Source organism: Cebidichthys violaceus, unplaced genomic scaffold (genome assembly GCF_023349555.1).
Source record: "Cebidichthys violaceus isolate CVI_PGR_0920_01 unplaced genomic scaffold, fCebVio1.0.p SCAF_7, whole genome shotgun sequence".
NCBI lineage: Eukaryota > Metazoa > Chordata > Actinopteri > Perciformes > Stichaeidae > Cebidichthys > Cebidichthys violaceus.
In genome coordinates, this window is record NW_027176927.1 from 4,191,045 (window position 1) to 4,208,362 (window position 17,318).

General features: G+C 44.0%; 1 protein-coding gene across 2 annotated transcripts in view; it reads right to left on the reverse strand.

Annotated features, from left to right (window-relative positions):
* The window catches only part of grik5 (glutamate receptor, ionotropic, kainate 5), a 76,273-nt gene extending 66,627 nt beyond the window's left edge, over positions 1 to 9,646 (reverse strand). For both annotated transcript variants that reach the window (XM_068735186.1, XM_068735185.1), the window contains exons 1-3: positions 9,248 to 9,646; positions 8,849 to 8,992; positions 3,606 to 5,649 (exon numbers count right to left, since the gene is read on the reverse strand). The gene's annotated coding sequence lies outside the window, so the exon portion shown is untranslated. The remainder of the gene's footprint in view (positions 1 to 3,605; positions 5,650 to 8,848; positions 8,993 to 9,247) is intronic.
* Positions 9,647 to 17,318: the final 7,672 nt, after the last annotated feature.

Consider the following 17,318-nt stretch of genomic DNA (forward strand, 5'->3'; position numbering starts at 1 on the left):
ATTATACACATTTCTTTTATCTTCTTGCAATCCAATCTTAATGACTCCATTAACCGAGACGCCATTAGCGGCGTTTGCTTTATGGCCATCCAAACTGCCCAGCCGGGAGCACATTATGGAAAGGGCATGTGTGTCCTAATGTCCATTTGTTGTCATCCTCCTTGCTGACACACACACACACACACACACACACACACACATACACTCACTCTCTCACTCACTCAATCTTTCCCCCCAAGGCCAGCGAGCCTGAAGCAGGCAGGACTGGACAAACGACTACGCAAACAGGGCCATTTTTTGTGCTCCATTAGGCAATGAGGAGCAAAGGTTTAGTGCAGGCTGCAGTGCCTCGCGCTGGTGGTCAAGCGGGCGGAGGATTGAAGGCAGAGGAAACTGAAGTGCTGCTCAGTGTTAGAACAGATCTCACATCCCAAATTAGCCCTGCTCTCCTTGGAGCAGAGGCTGTCTGAGACACTTCAGGGGTGAACTACCATGCGAGAGGCAGCATGGGGCATGATAGCAGATGCCAGTCACAGAAAATGATGGATGCAGCGTTGATCACAGTCTTACAGTTATCTTTCCCTGCGATAACACCATAAACATACATATACCTTTTTTGAGAAGCGTTCCCTGCTACATTACAGCTCAGTTAAAGAAACAACAGCTGCTGATCACCTTTAAAGAAACAACAGCTGTTCCCACCAAAGAACTGCAAAATGATTAATGATGCAGACAAATGAGGAAATGTGTTTTTGCCTTAACAGTAAGTAGAGAATCATTAAGGAACGCTGTTGTGAATTGGAAACCAGCAAATACAAATCTGCAATATCCAATTAGAAAATCCAACCCTGAGGGATGATGGGACCACTGATCTGAAAGGACCTCACTGGTAACAAACAGGGGCACTGGAAAGCTCTGAAACCCAACCCGGAAGAATATCTTATGAACCGTGTGCATCTCGGCTAGGATTTAGATCAGTTCGAGTGAAATGATTGGAGCATACTGTACCAACACAGTATACTGGTGCGGTGAAAAGCACTTAAAAAGGGGGAGACCGCATGACAGGAACACACAACTGATCATTTGACCCATCATGTCCATATTGCCCTTCTGTTTCTGCATGTCTGGACACAGAGTGTATGAGATTCAACATGGATGCTTTTTGACCGGAGCTGTACTGGTTCTGCTGAATGACTCATACAGTTACTTTGTGACTGTGGGGCTCAGCTGGGGAGGGTCCGGTGTCAAAGTTCATTCGATGTCACTGAAGCAAATACACTCCATGACATGTACATGAAGCCTCCATTAGATGGCAAATGTGCTGCACAGGAACAAGAAACTGGAATGAATGGTTGCCAACGTGCAGTGGTTTGGGGCTGTTTGAAGCTGCATATTTGTGCCATGTGTCATATTTCATTGATTTTGTTTTGTGCCCTCCGCTCCGGTTTGTTATTTGTTACTCTGGTACTATAACATCACATGCTAAATGCATCTTTTCTATTTCCTGCTCCCAGCTAATCTTAAGCTCTGCCGGCAAATGGTTGCTCCTGCTGAGAGGAGCGTGGAGATACTTTTTATCTCGTTGGAGGGGGGTTTGAGACGAGCCCAACCCTGATATTAGCTCGCTACTCTGGGAGCAGTGGGTTTCAGACGGTTGTACTTTACTTCCGCTGAGCAGAACTGGACAGCGGTTTCTGCTGCTTGCTTGTTTTTTCACTCTCCAGAGGGGTGTGAGACCATTTATCAGCAACCAGAAGAACACATATCGATGTGCAACACAGCCTGGGAATTCAGCTTTTATTACACTTTAAACTGCAAGGTCAACTTGGCAGGAATCTGTGTCAAAGCTGTCAAGCGTGCAAACATGAAACAAATAGCCCACACAGAGGGTGCGGTGTAAAACACCGAGATAAGGGGCCGGCGTCTCACCGTGAGAGCCTTGGTTTATGTTTACACGTGTGGAATCAGGTCATATACTGAGAGGTTCCTCTGTTTACTTGCTTTTTAGGCCCTTTTGGAGCTGACAGCGCAACATTAACAACCGAAGAAAATATAAGGCGAGTCAAGATTTATGTCACATGATTGGACATAACGACAACAATCCCGGGCTAACATAATTTTTGCCTCGGCGTCCCTTTGTATATGGCCACTTGTCATATTAAAAGTCACACCGTGTCTTTCCACTTTCACTCAGCGGCGAGCGGAGAAGGGATGTTGTGAAGCATGGGTACTTTGTGACAGTGTAATGTAGTCAGTACTGTCATGCCCTTGATGCCGTCATATGCCAGTCCTCCTCTCTTCTCTGGGTTTTCTGACAGTGACAAAGGGGATCGGCGACAGTGTGTTATCAGCGTGCAGCTGCAGTAATCGTATTATTTAGTAATCTTAATTCTGAGAGGCTGACCAACAGTGTGAACAAAGCGGGGTCTTGCTAAGCCCATCAGAGCGCTTCCATGGAGCAGAGGTCTTTTCCTGCTCCGCGGCCCCTCTAGACCCACACCCTCCCTTCTCCCCTCTCTGTTTCTCACCCTCCCTCCTCTATGTGTCCTCCTCTCTGTTGCTTTCTGTCTCACTCTCTCTCATTCCCCTTCTGTTCTTGCTCTTCAATCTCCAGCATGTTTGTCATTCTCCCTCTCTCGCTTTATTTTCCTTCCTTCCTTTTTTTTTTTTTTTTTTTCCACCCTCCCAATCTTTTTGTTTCTGTTACGCTCTGAGCTGGGAGTTTGTGTAATGGCGTTATTCACAGTTCATTGGTCTGTTTGAAGGGACTATCTTGATTGAGCGTCTCCCGGTGCAGGGCCTGGTGACTGTGGGAGTGTATAAAGATGTGGCTGTGTCCACGGAGATAGATGGGCTTAGTAATATGCAGGACATTGCAGAGGCCGGATTTCAGTTTATGGTTTCATCCAAGGCAACACATAAGGAGATAAAAGGAGGCTGAAATTATTTGCAGCCTGAGTGTAATGCTCAGGGCATTAGACGTGAAATGGAGGCAACAAAGAACTAGTCAGGGAATCACAGTCATTCCCATTAGCTGGTTCACCCTCTTCAGTTTTCGCCCCTTTCCATCTCACCCTAATGAATGCAAGTACAGTGACACAGAACCCAAAACTGCTCTGAGAAGCAAAAATACTCACCACTAATTAGTTCAAATTAACCTCAGGACCAATATGTAGGCATGCACACACACACACACACACACACACACACACACACACACACAGACAGATCCACACACACAGGGAAAGACACCTCCTTCGCCTCTTTCTGACACCACTCTGATGCTGTTGTAAGCTTGGCTGTAAGATCAAAATCTCTTTCTTTGGCACACACACACACACACACACACACACACACACACACACACACACACACACACACACACACACACAAACACACACATGCTAAAATTGCCTGGAGCAGAGGAAGCACAAGAAAGCAAATCCGCTGTGAAGACACCACAAAACCAACACTGCAGGAAGACGGACCACGCCGGTGTTTCTGCATACATGAGCTAAATACACGCTAATGACATCTGAACACACACACACACACACACACACACACACATACACACATATAAAAAGAGAGAGAGTCCTACTTACAGAATGAATCAGACGGTATCAGAAGCGCTGTGCCATATTATCGCTGTAGTAGTGAGTCAACACAGGCATGGAGATCTGAGACCACAGGGTTTTAGCACTTCAGCCGAGGGGGGGTGGGGGGGGGGCACCGTGGGGGAGTCAGAGGGGTTCACACTGTGTCATTGGGGGTGAGGACACAGAGGGAACCTGGAGGATTCCAGTGTTTATACTCGGGTGGAGAAAATAATCCCTTTAGAGCAAGGCAAGAAAAATCAACAATTGATGAAAGAAGAGGTTCAATTCTGTGCACAAAGAAAACGAGGGATTGATTGGTCCGCAGTTTTTCTTTTTCCAATCTCTAACTTTAAGAAAAAAAAGTGAAAAATACAACAACAGCCCGTCTTGACAATTTAGAAAAGGAAGAGGGGGGAAATTAGTCTCTTGAAAAGGGGCCCCACCTTTCCTTTTACGCTGTCTGTTTTTTGCTTTCTTCTGTCTGCCCGCCTCTTGTTTTTCTCTGGATTGCAGAGCGTCTATGAGCAGAGGAACACCGGCATCAGAAAACCAATCACCTCGCCAGACGACGAGAGAACATAAAGGAGTAAATGACAAGCAGATGAAGGGGAGGATTTCCGACACCTGCTCTCTCTCTCCCTCTGTTTTTCTGCCTTCCTCTATCTCTCTCTCTCTCTATCCAACCTGTATTTCCTTTCTAGTAACAGCCTCCTCACTCCCGGCCTGTTCTTAGTGCATGGGCTTGCCACAGTACTGACTGAGGTGGATGCAGAGGAGGTGAGATCCTCCAGAAGCTACAAACACAGGGATGTTGCCCTTCTTTCTTTCTTTTCTTCACTCTGTCTCTCCCTCACACACTGCATAGAATGACAATGAATTGCAAGCTGTCTACTGTGCCGGCACTGGGTGTCTGTCTGGCTCTCTGCCTGACACTTGGAATAGGCTGCGTACCCGTCTTCCTGGCTGTCTATCTTCCTGTCTGTCTGTCTTACCAGCCTCAGAGCTTGTCTGTCAGTATAGCTGTCTGTTCACCGGGCCATCTTTCAGTCTGTCTTCCTGCCAAACACTAAGATACTGACCAGGCAGGTGCAGGGGGGACATAACCCGACTCTCCTGCTCAAGTGCCCCCCCTGGTGTAAATCCTGACCCTGCCCATCGCGCTAACTAGCCCCCAACAAGGCACAGGCGAATTAGAAAGAGGCTTTGAGTCTCCAAGGGGATTTCGAACAATCCTAGTTAATTCTCTATTTTTCTTTCCTTGCCACCTCTTCTATTCTTTCTCCTTCTACCTGTTTCCTTCTATTTTTTGCCTCCTATCCACCGTCTCCTCTCCTCAGTGCCAGTCTCCTTGCTCGTTATCTATTCTGGACAGTCTGTCCCTCCTCTCTCGCCGTCACCGAGGAAGGATGAAGAAGAATGGTGCTGCTTCATAATGTATTTCTCCACAATGTGTAAGAAAGATGGTGAAAAAGAAAAAATCGGAAAGTGTGGGATAAAAGGGAGGGTTTCTTTTTAGATTGTTCCTTTAAAAAAAAAAAAAGAGGAAGAAATCCCTCCTCCCCCACAACAATTCAGAAAAGAGACCCTCTCGAGGGGGGATTTTCAATTACTCGCTTTTGCCCACAAGCCAATCTGTAAAAGTGGCCCAGCTTTGAGGTGTGAACGAAAATGTCGTAATCTTGAAAGGATATCCGGGCGATAAATCCAGACATGTCTGAAAGCTTCATACTTTTGCTCAAGCATCGCTGCAGCCTATTTCTTTACAGATGAAGTCCATGAAGCTCAATCGTATGCTCAACAGGTTGATTGGTCTGTTGTAGGTCAACTCCTCAGAGGCCGCCCTCTGCCTTCCTCCGCTTCCTGTAGACAGCTTCTGGTATCTCAGTCTAGCTTGACCAGCCTCAACCCTGCAGGTTCAGTCCTCGCTGGGAAGGTTCGAGTTGATGGCTGGAGATGGTGGAGGCGGTTAGGTGTGGAAAGCTAGTCGCTGGAGGGTGTATGTTGGCTTCCATGATGCCCATTTGGTGTCCATCTCTGCAGGGCTTCTGATCTGGAAGGAGAGGAAAGAGGAGAGGCAGAGTAAAGGGGTGAGAGAGTGAGAGTGCATGAAAGGTTAGTATGGTGACATTTGTGTCACTCTGCCTTATCACGTACGTCATTCTCCTCCTCGTCACACTCCACCCTGCCTGTCGTCCTGCTGTCTATTCCGTCCTTGTCACTCTTCCTCCGACTTTGCTGCTTGTTTGCTCCTTCCTCCTCTCCACTCACTCTATGATTTGATCCTTTCACTCTCTCCCAAACAAGCCCCATCTTCAAACACTCCCATCTGTCACGTCTCTCTTCTACTCCCCATATCCCATCCTATATCTACACCTCGCCTGCTTTCATTATATCATTTTCTCCTGTCTTTTTCTATAATTCCAGTTTGGCTGTCCATCACACTCCACAGTATCCAAGATGCACGTGATGGAGCCCACTGAGGGCCGGTGAAGGACCTCTGACTGGGAAATGTGCCTGAGGCAGCTGGAGGACGGCAGACCGGGCTCAAAGCATCGGTCAGGTACAAGAAGTCACACTTGAGGGTTGAAGACAGCCTGGAATAGGCTGTCATTTTAATTCAAAATTCAAACTAGCATACGAACTTGGGAAAACATAAAATATTTGATCTGCTAGAACGTATTAGAATTTGAAATTCTGCGGTGCAGATGTGCCTTATAATCCAGTCCTAAAACAAACTGTCCCTCTGATCCACTGCATGTCCTGCCCTGAACTGTCTTTGCTCTCTTCGCTGGAGTAAAAAAGGAAATGAGCGACATGAGAGCGGTGCTGAATGTTTAATCATGACACCATCTCAGAGGTAATTGGAGGAAGCATTTCGGATTCAACACCATCGCTAGAGAAATGCTTGTGGGTGTTTGCAAACTTTGTTAACTGCCTTATAGCAACGCTAGCTTGTCACTGAAGTGAGGCGGCTGAGGCACCACGAATGAATGAAACGGAGTTCATTTTATGGTGTGTTTTATGAGAAGGGTACATGTGTTGCGTTCAAGCCAATTACATGTCAGTTAGAATTTGTTCAACCTGAAAATGTGACAGCCCTTGTATATCCTGGCATCACTATGTATCTCAAACTAATAGGGAGGCGGTAATAGTCAGCTGACGTTTCGGTATAATACACGAAACAGTCATCATGGTTTGATGCTGTAAACATTGTTGGATTTGGGCTTTTGAGTTTTACTTTTCATACTATTTCTTTTAGGTTTTAGGGCAAATGCAAATATTGGAACCTCTTATATTCGTCATCGAGCAGCACTGATTTGTTCGAAAGGTTTTATTCTACATATAAATAAACAGAAGAATGTCCTCATTAAGATAACATGCAAATGTCTGAACTCATTTCCATGTTTTTACACAAACAGATTTTAGATTTGGAAACAACACAGAAGATTTTCAGGCAGCATTTGAGACCTCTGTCATAACGTTGGAATTTGATTGTCCTCACTTGCATTTAATGGATGCAAATATAGATTAGTGTCTTTTTTTAAAGTCTGATCAGATTTAGTTTACACTTTGATCAATTGTTCATCTCCATGATGCACGTTGTCACATTTGTGTTCCTTTTTATTGTGCCAAAACATTCTAAGCTTTTAATTCCTCTCCATTCCTTCAAACTCACAATGTTCCAAGCAGACAGGTACGCAGAGACGACAGATGGCAAAACTATTGTTGGCCTGAGCTTAGACTGACGGCTGAGTGTCTTTTTTATCATTTCCTCATAATTGTACCGCCTTTTGTTAAATAGAGATTGCCTAAATCTGAAAATAGCAGCAGGATAACAAATCCTAAGGTAGTCTCGCTTCTGTTACTATGCAACAGTTTGCACCTGTTGAATATTTAAAAGTAGGTTTTAAAATCTAATCAGAAAGCTCACAGCTGAATACCTTCTGAATTCAAAACAGCACAGAGAAAGCACACATTGCTTTAAACGTACAGCCATGTATTGACTAAATAGACTCTTTTAACAGAAACTAAATAAAATCATGAAACAGGTTTAGTGACTCCTTCCTTTATCCAGAGTATAGTGAGATGATGGTCCATTGAAAAAGAAAAATTAGAAGCCATTCAGTGGATCGGCTCCAATCAATAATGCTGTGTGGATAGATGTGACCCTCCTGTGACACCTACATCCTCCAAGGACCATTTAGTATGAGACCATATGTGTGTGTGCCTGTGTGTGTGTGTGCCTGTGTGTGTGTGTGTGTGTGTGTGTGTGTGTGTGTGTGTGTGTGTGTTCGCTCACTGGTTAGTCAGCGCTCAATGTCTGTATGTGTGTGTGTGTCACACGTGTGAAAAGATGTAGGTGGGTGTGAATTGGTGTGCAGAAGGTAGATCAGCAAGGAGTGCAGAGAGGAAGGTGTGTGTCAAGTGAGAGACAGCGTGTGTCTCTGTGTGTTTTTGTGTGTGTGTGTGTGTGTGTGTGTGTGTGTGTGTGTGTGTGTGTGTGTGTGTGTGTGTGTGTGCGTGCGTGCACGTGTGTGTATGTGTATGTACATGTCTCAGCTGTCATGCTTGCAGCAATTAATCACATTGATCCACTTCATAACCTTTTGTTCTACGGATCCCACACACTGAGGCTGAACACACACCTCTGCCCTCTGCATTGTGGCACAGATGCACACACATGAAAACACTGTGGAAATGATTGACACAGACGCAGAAATAGCAATCCTTTCACTCACACATACAAACACAGCACTTCCATTCATTGCCTGTGTCAGGGAAGAGACTCAAACGTCTTCGGTGTGTCTGAATTCAAACAGAATGTGGAGAGGAGCTTGAAGAGGCCGAGAGAGGGTTTGAGGCGAGGGGGGGAGGGGAGGGGAGACACAGCCAAAGACGGGAGGAGAGAGGGCAGCGGAGAGGGAATGGGGGGGAGGGAAGCAACAAATAGAAGTGAGCTATTCAAATTTCTTCCAAATCCATCAAGCTGGACAGGCCGGTGTGATGGATTTTCAGAGGACAGGCGGTGGGACGTGGGGACACAGGTGGGGGAGTGGTGGGGGAGTGGGTAGGACTGCGTGAGTGGGTGAGAAACACGAGTAATCGAAGGGAAGACCCATCAGTGGTGAAAAGGCTCTGAACAGAACTGCACACTGAAGACGAGAAGGCAAGAAACGAGAAAATGAGAGGTGATGGAGAATGGAAAGAGGCAGGGAGAAAAAAAAGGGAAGAGGAGGACGGACACTCACTCATTTCAGCCGGCTCTCAACAGGCGAGCACAATCCCCGCTCTGTGATCCCATCCTGGGGAAAAGGCGCAGCGAGATCCTGGAGCTCCCTCCGCTGAATACCAATGGGGCTGCTAATATCAGCTCACACTCGCACACACCAGCGCTGTGGAGGAAAAGGCACAAACACACAGAGTCAAGTCTGGGGTAGTTGTTTAAATCAGAAGGAGACAAAAAAAAAGCTGTTCAGTGATGCAAACGGCAGATCACAATAGAAGAGACATTGCAGCTAAACTGCCTTTGCATTCCTTTCTTCCTCCTTTCTTCCTTTTCTCTTTCTTCATAAAAAAAGCATCAGAGGCAGTGCTCAAGCTAGACATCCACACGCACACGTATATTTGCAGCCTATACAAATACTTACTGAGCATATATTCAATCCTAGCGAGTCCCAAAGTCGACTCTATTCTGGCTCACAGCTCCGCGGCTTCCGAGTGTTGGAGAGAAATGAGTTGTCCGCTGTTTTTCCCTTCCCTCCCCGAGGGTTCCTCACAGCAGTATCTGATGCAAAGATCAAAGGATGTGAAGGCAGACTCTTCGTCCTCCCTGATTGTCTCCTCATATGCAGTGTACATCCAGTTTTCCTGTATCCATTTGTTGATTCAGACCCATTCCGCCCGCCTGCCCGTGGACTTCGCTGTGATTCCGCTACACGCGACGGCAAACTGCATTCACTTAGTCACCCTCCCTTCTGCCTCTCTCCTCTCTGTCTCTCCCCCTTGCTCAATAGTATGCCCGTACCCCCTTGGCTTTCTCCAATCTAATCAGCGCTCCCCCTCTCCCTCTCTCTCTCTCTCTCTCTCTCTCTCTCTCTCTCTCTCTCTCTCTCTCTCTGCGCCCTCCCACTCTCTCACCTCCCTCCTTCCTCCTTCCCAGCACCCACTCCTCTACTCTATCTCTCTCCAAGGTATTTTTTCTCAAAGATGAATATCAACTCTCTCCCCCCCCCATTCTCTCTGTCAGTCTCTGCGATAAGCATTTGAAATAAGGGGAAAGGCAAAGAAACTGGCCATGAAGGAAACACACACTATCTGAAACACACACACACACACACACACGCCAACAGAGAGTAATCATGGAGATGTGTTACATCCCTAGCCAGGGTAAACTACCCTGACAGAGTTTGACATGGCTACATGCTCGGGGTGACAAACACTATCACACCACCACGCCACTGGCCTCATACCCTATGACACACATCACGCACTGACACACACACATGCACGCACGCACGCACGCACACACACACACACACACACACACACACACACACACACACACACACACACACACATCTACACACACAGCAGAATCAGATGTAAACACACAATTGGGCTCACATACTGGGGCACATATTGACATAATGTCACTTATATGCACAAACACAAGCGGGGAGAGTCGAGGTAAACACACACACACACACACACACACACACACACACACACGTACACACATTCTATCAGAGTTAGAGGTTGGATGTGTATGCAGTTGGACATGTATGCAGTCATACACAGTGGTGCAAAGTAACTCTGCATATTTACACGTATTAAGTACTGTACAATTCTGAAGTATTCCACATGCTTCCCTGAGTACCGACATGAGTAGTTCCATTTTATGCTACTTAATACTGTATTTCAGAGGGAAAATGTAGTCTTTACTCTACAGCCTTTATTTGACAATAATAGTTACTAGTTACTGTGTAGATTAACATGTTGTTTACTATTTGGTTGGTTTTTGGCATTTCATGTCTGTATTGGACAGCCGACAGTCGTGAGATGACAAGAAGCAGTGATGATTACTATTTCACAAACAAACCATGTTATCATCTTTAAAAATAGAATGCATTTCTATAGATGTACCATACAGCTGTACAGTGTATATACTACACAGTATATAATGTATTAATAATGATCTCCACTTTAATTGTTGTTTACACATAAATGCTTTTATAAGAGTAATGCAATACTCCGGAAAGGCCCTTACAGCACAGTGAGGACATAGTCAGTACACGTATAGTTGTACTCCTACTTTCGCTTAAATAAATTATTTGAATACTTCTTCTACCAATGGGCAAACACAAATACTGTACACTCACACATTGCTGAAAATCCTTTCTCCTCTCACCAGAGCCCCCTGACACTTCATGTGGATTGTGGGACTCCCTTGAATGGAGCTGACATCCTCCTCACTATTTATAATGTTCACTCATATAAGGCACAACTCCACAACAGCGTGAGCCCACTGCAAGCAGACAGCGGTCTCCAGAGAAGCCACTCACACTATATGATGTCACTGGCGAACTCCCATATGCCGCTTCTATCACGCCACGCTGTCTCATCCCTCCTAACGAGACCGGGACGTTGGCCTTATGAAGCCTTTGTTCCTGTCTGGTACCCCGGTCGGTCCAAGTAGCCTTTTCAATATAGATCTTTTTCTTAACCTTGCAGCCCCGATGCTCCTTTAGCAATTCATGTCCTCCTAGGCCATTAAACTCACCACAGTGTGTTGACTCATTGATTTTGTCACTCTCTGCATTAGGTGGCTCTCTAATTGCTAGGGACAGCACTGTGTTGGCCTACAGTGATATTTTAGGATTTTAGAAAAGATGTTCGGTTACAAGATTACTATTAGATCCTAAATTAACAAAACGACAACTAAATCTGTTATGTGTCCATTACTAATGGATCCACATTGCTCCAGTGCAACCAAAAAAAAAAACACAGTGACGTGATGTAAAGAAAAGGCCTATTTGTGTCTCCCATATTGACTAATACCCTCTGATTTGAGCCTTAGGATACATCAACTCTGGTTCGTCCACTAAGCTGTCCCCTAATCAAACAGGGAGGCAAATATAGTATGTGACAATGCTGAGCTGTCTCCTCTGCTTTGGTCTCAAACAGCCCCCCCACCCAATGCTTCATCGTGTTTTCACCTATTCACTTTGCGTCTCATAAAATAATGCGCATTTCAAGATGTCTTTGTCTAGTGGGCGGACAGTGCTGGAACACCTATTACTCACTCATGCTTGGGCCTATTAGACTGCAGCCATGTCACGCCAGAGGTTCCCTTAGGCCATGGCTTCTTTTTTTTCAGTGTGTGTGTATGTGTGGACATTTGGATATGACTGTTTCTGCATCCGTCCGACTTGCAAATTCAAAATTCTTTATTTGGCTCTGTGCACGTGTTTTGTGTGTGTGTGTTAGCGTTGTGAGGGTTGCCTACACAGCTTACCCCTGGCTGTGACCCACAGCTGCAGTTTTTAGGAAGTCAGGAGGAGTCTCCATGTGCTGTCTCTACCATTCCATCACACACACTGACACACGCCCCGCAGTCCCAGCGTGTGTGTGTGTGTGTGTGTATGTGTGTGTGTGTGTGTGTTGTCTAATTTACCCCTCTCTTGGTTTTCAGCACGACGAGGTGACACTGAAACTGCTCTGTGAGATTGACTGCTTGTGTATTATACCTCAGTCTTTTCATGTTTAAACTATAAATTGATAACCCAACATGCAAAAACAATTCAGGAAATACAACTTATCGTTACTGGAGATTTAGGCCTCACTGCATCCACTAAAAGTCTGCTGTCACTCTCTGTTTCAGTCTCCCTCCTTTCTCTAAATATGCATTTAACAGCTGTCTCTCTCTCATCTCCATCCCACACCACTTTGCTCTTGACAAATTGATGTGGAGCGCTTTTACATAACAACTACGTATCACGCACACATACACTCCAAATACCATCCGCAGCACAAATGTAAACCTTACTCAACCATTACACTTCGCTGCAGGTGTTAGGAGCCCAGTGTTTACCAATGCCTTTACTTTTCTCTTTGTAGAACACAAATGTGGCTCCCGTATTAACTATTGCTTGGAAAGCATGCACAAGTGGGGAGGGAGAGGAAGACAGAGGGAGGGGGGAGAATTGACATTCTGCCCGAGCACTGCGCTCTGCTCGTGGAATAATGATTAGCTCCTCAGTATTCTAGTCACAAATACTTCACTATCAATGAGAGAGAGGGGGGGGAGAAACATGAGGGAGGGGACAGAGAGGGAGGAGACAAGCAGCGGGGAGTGGGGGAAGTGAAGGGGAGAGAGGATGGAGCGCGAACGAAGAGGAGCACACGGGGAGATACAAGGTGATCAAGGGAGCGAGGACTGAAAAAAGTGAGGAGTAATGCAGGACAGAACAGATAAGTATATAGTATGACATAAGCAGTGGACGTAGGTGCTAGTATGCTGCAGTATGCTCACACACACACACACACACACACACACACACACACACACACACACAGAGGCTCGCTGCGTGTGTTCAATATGCACATTTAAACAAATGCAACAGTAAGACAAATTTGCAAACTAAAAATGAGGCTAGTGCAAGCAGCGTACGCACACAAACACTGCTGTGCACCCTTGCAATACATTCACACAGAGAGAGAGAGAGCGCGAGAGAGAGAGAGAGAGAGAGAGAGAGAGAGAGAGAGAGAGAGAGAGAGAGAGAAATACACCACTACACGCGTGGAGACTACTTTGTCAAAGTCACAGCAGGTACAGCCACCTCAGCAAAGAGAGAGACAGAGGCTATGTCGCAGGGGGGGGAGACAGAGAGACAGAACAGAGGAGAGATGATGAAAAAAGAGAGAAAGAAAATAGGAGAGGACAGAGGGTGCAGAGGAAGCATGTGCAAGTAATAAATATGTAACCACAAAGCATAGAGAATGATAAATGTAAACCATTACTTAAATAGGTCAATCATACATTAATAACTATGATATGTTAATAGAGTCGGGAAGTCAGCTGTATCAGACTGAGTAAGTTTGCATAAGTGTGCTCACTTAGTCAAATACAAAGAACTACATCATGTTTTTGCACGGCCCCCTAACTCAGACTTTATTTTTTTAAGATGGATTATCATAAAGAAGTGAAATGTTTTTTAATTAAGATGGAAAGTCTTGAGATGCGATATTATAATTGAATAACTTGTAGAGCAGAGCAAATGGTATCAATCACTGTAATAGATAACATTATTATTTAATGGCATAAACAATAGATGGAACAAATTTGATGGTTTGATTTTAGACAGCCAAAACATTCTTAAATGTACATCAGCTCTACTAAAGTGTATACAGCTCCATGATGTTGCACATGGGATTGCATCTTAATCATCTTAATGTCTCTGGGCTGCATGTGTAAAAGAGAAAGTAATAGTACAGTAGAGCCACTAAGGTTATTTGGTTGCGTGATTTTGACTAACATATATATAACACACCCCAAGCAGAGGTCACTGTCGTCCTTTGAGATTCTATTTGTACGTCTCTGGGAGTGTATAGAACCTAATAAAACATGTCTGACTCTCATATAAAACAGTATTATTTCTCTTGTAGGGACATATTGTGTAGCACTGCACACACAGTGCATTGACCTTAACGTGATTTATGATATTTTCCTTCTCCTTTAGCATTACCGCTATATGTGATTTTCACTGGTAACGTTTTTGACCTTTAATGGATGATAGTTTTGCTGTTATACGAAAATTGCATCCCTTAGAAACACAGTATATTGCAGTGTTACGTATAGTTCTTTGTTTAAGGGCCGGATGAAATCGGTTGCCTCTCTATCAGGCCAAACTGAGACATGATTTGCACGAAATGCTCAGGGCAACAATTACTAGTGTGCATAAACACATCAATCAAACCATTGAGAATGATCAAACAGCACATGAAGACATTACAACACACGTCACTTTAAAGACAACACAGCAACACTGCGATTACTATAAAGGAAAAAAAAAGCAAACCGAATTTTAAATCATGTTACCTTGGAAACAAAGAAGCAACTGCATCTCCAATTTGCCAAGATGTCACTAAAAATGTCATCATCAAAACATGAATTCAACACTGTAGGGACTTCAGGATCTCCGGGGGGGTTAGTGGATTTACGGAGACTGCACAGAATTTGACTGTAGGTCTATATTTCTTATTTCCAATAATCTACTGGAACGCACCTCCAAGATATTGTAGCCTAATCTTGCACTTACATTTGTAGCGTATCCTTTTTAGACAGACCATTATATCATTACTGTGTAGACCGTGTACTGGAGGCCCATATTTCAGACTTAAATATATACTGCATACACAGGAAGTCATGAGTGCTGATATTTACTCATTCGTTGTTTTTTTTGTTACCAAACGTTACCTTTAGGACAGGAGTTTATACCAGGGATTTCCAAACAGGGATACTTGCACCCCAATGGGTAGTTCTGCAGTTGCCATTGGGTATGTGGAAAGTATGAGTAGCAAGCTCAATTTATTTAACATATATATATATATATTATTTGATCGAGCACAACGACTGAACATCACATTGTGATTAAAAGTGTGTGAATAATATTGTGCAACAAAGCAGAGAAGACAAAAATAATGGATGAGTGTGAAATAGCAAAAATAAAGGATAATTGTTCAATAGTCAAACTGCAAAAGGCATGGTGGAACTCAGATCTTTAAATTGAAAGGAAAAGTAGCAACACTACAGTATTAAAACACTCACAAATAAAACGAAAAAAATGCATTCCTGCATTGAAAACCTTACTCAAGTAAAAATACTCATTATACAGATTGGCCCATTTCCGAATAGTATATATAACTGGATCATAAATGTGGACATCAATATAATTCATGTGACTTGATTTTAGTCTTTTTTTAATTGATAATCTAAATCTAAAAAGTAGCTAGTAACTAGACCAGTGATTTCAACCACAGTGCACAGCTCACCTCACTGCCGCCCTCCTGTCTTCTCTGTCTCTGTGGCGGAGGAAGGCGGTACACCAGTGTGCCGTGAGAGATCGTCAGGTGTGCCGTGGGAAAATGTCCAATTTCACTAAATCGGCCAAAAAAATATTATTTAGTTGATCCAAATCATTTTCCATTGTTGAGCGTCTGAGCCTGCAACATAGTGGCTGGCTAAGTAATAAATACTCTTCCATGCCAGTGGGTGGCAGTAGGTAGAGTAATAATGGCCGTGTTCATTTAGGATGGTAGATTTAAACGATGTGAAAGGAAAAATGCAGACTCTGAACTGGGCCCTGGACAAAATTCTAACTCAAATGAAAAGCCTAGTGTGAGCTCGAGGCAATACAGCGAAAGTTATCTTTACTTTGGATTTACTTTCACCGGGGATCCGACTGCACCGACACCGTTAAGCTATCCAACAGTGCCATGGTCCCAAGCAAGCTTAAACGTCATCTCCAAACGAAACATCCGTCAACAAGAACACGGACTAACTGAGAAACAGTTAACTTCTATGAGAAAAAACACAACGGTGTCTGAGAGAGCTCTCAAAACTAGCTACTTGTAGCTGAACTGGTAGCCAAATAAAAAAAAAACACACTGTGGCAAAATGACACAATGTGTCATTTGTAACTTTTTTGGTTGTTGGTGTGCCGCGGGATCTTTTTAATGTTAAAAATCTACCACGGCTCAGAAAAGGCTGAAAAACACTGAACTAGACTTTAAAATAAATTCAGTGCAGTAAAAAGTACAACAACCTCCTCAAAAGTGAAGTAGAAGTAAAGCAACATTACAAGGTCAAACTTGTTCCTTCCTACAGTTAGCTAGTTAGCTACATTTTACCCGTGCTAAGAGCTAGCCTAACGCTAGCTATAAGTAATGCATGGATCCAGTTGAGTTAAATTAGCTAAAAGTAGAGGATATATGGTTGACAACGCTAAAAGAGGATTATATAGCTGAAAATGCTAATAGTAGAGCATATATATAGCTAAAAAGCGCTAAAAGTAGAGCGTATATATAGCTAAAAAAGCGCTAAAAGTAGAGCATATATATAGCTAAAAAAAGCAATGTTTCACAGTTGACATCCGCTCTAACGTCACTACTACTTCTACCTGGAGGTGCAACATTAGGCAGCACCAGAGCTCGTGGTGTCCTCCACCTGCACGGGACACCGTGATGTCAGCGAGTTTACTGATGCGAGAGCTGAATATGCACATTGCTCTCCTGAGGGTCACTTGGGTATTTTTAGTGTTGATGATATAAAAAGAGGTGAGAATCAAAAGGGATGCCCAGGGTGAGGGCAGCTACTGCATGTGTGCGTGTTTCTCATGTTTTAATTTGTAACAAGGACATTCCTAACTCTGACGCTTATTTTAGGCCCATGAATCTGCATAATCGTCCATTACATTTGGTTGTATTAAAAGATAAAAAAAAAAAAAAAAACTCTTTTCCGTGCCTGCTTCTACAGCCTATAAATGCCATGAATAATTTAAATACACAATTGTAGAAACGATCGCACATGCGAGCCTACACAGTGGTTTATATTCATATCAGCTTTGAGCATGCATGATTATGAATCATTTACTTTCCATTGGTTTGTGTGGATTTTCATCAGTGAAGTGAAAAATAGAGTTTAGTTTAAACACTTGCCAC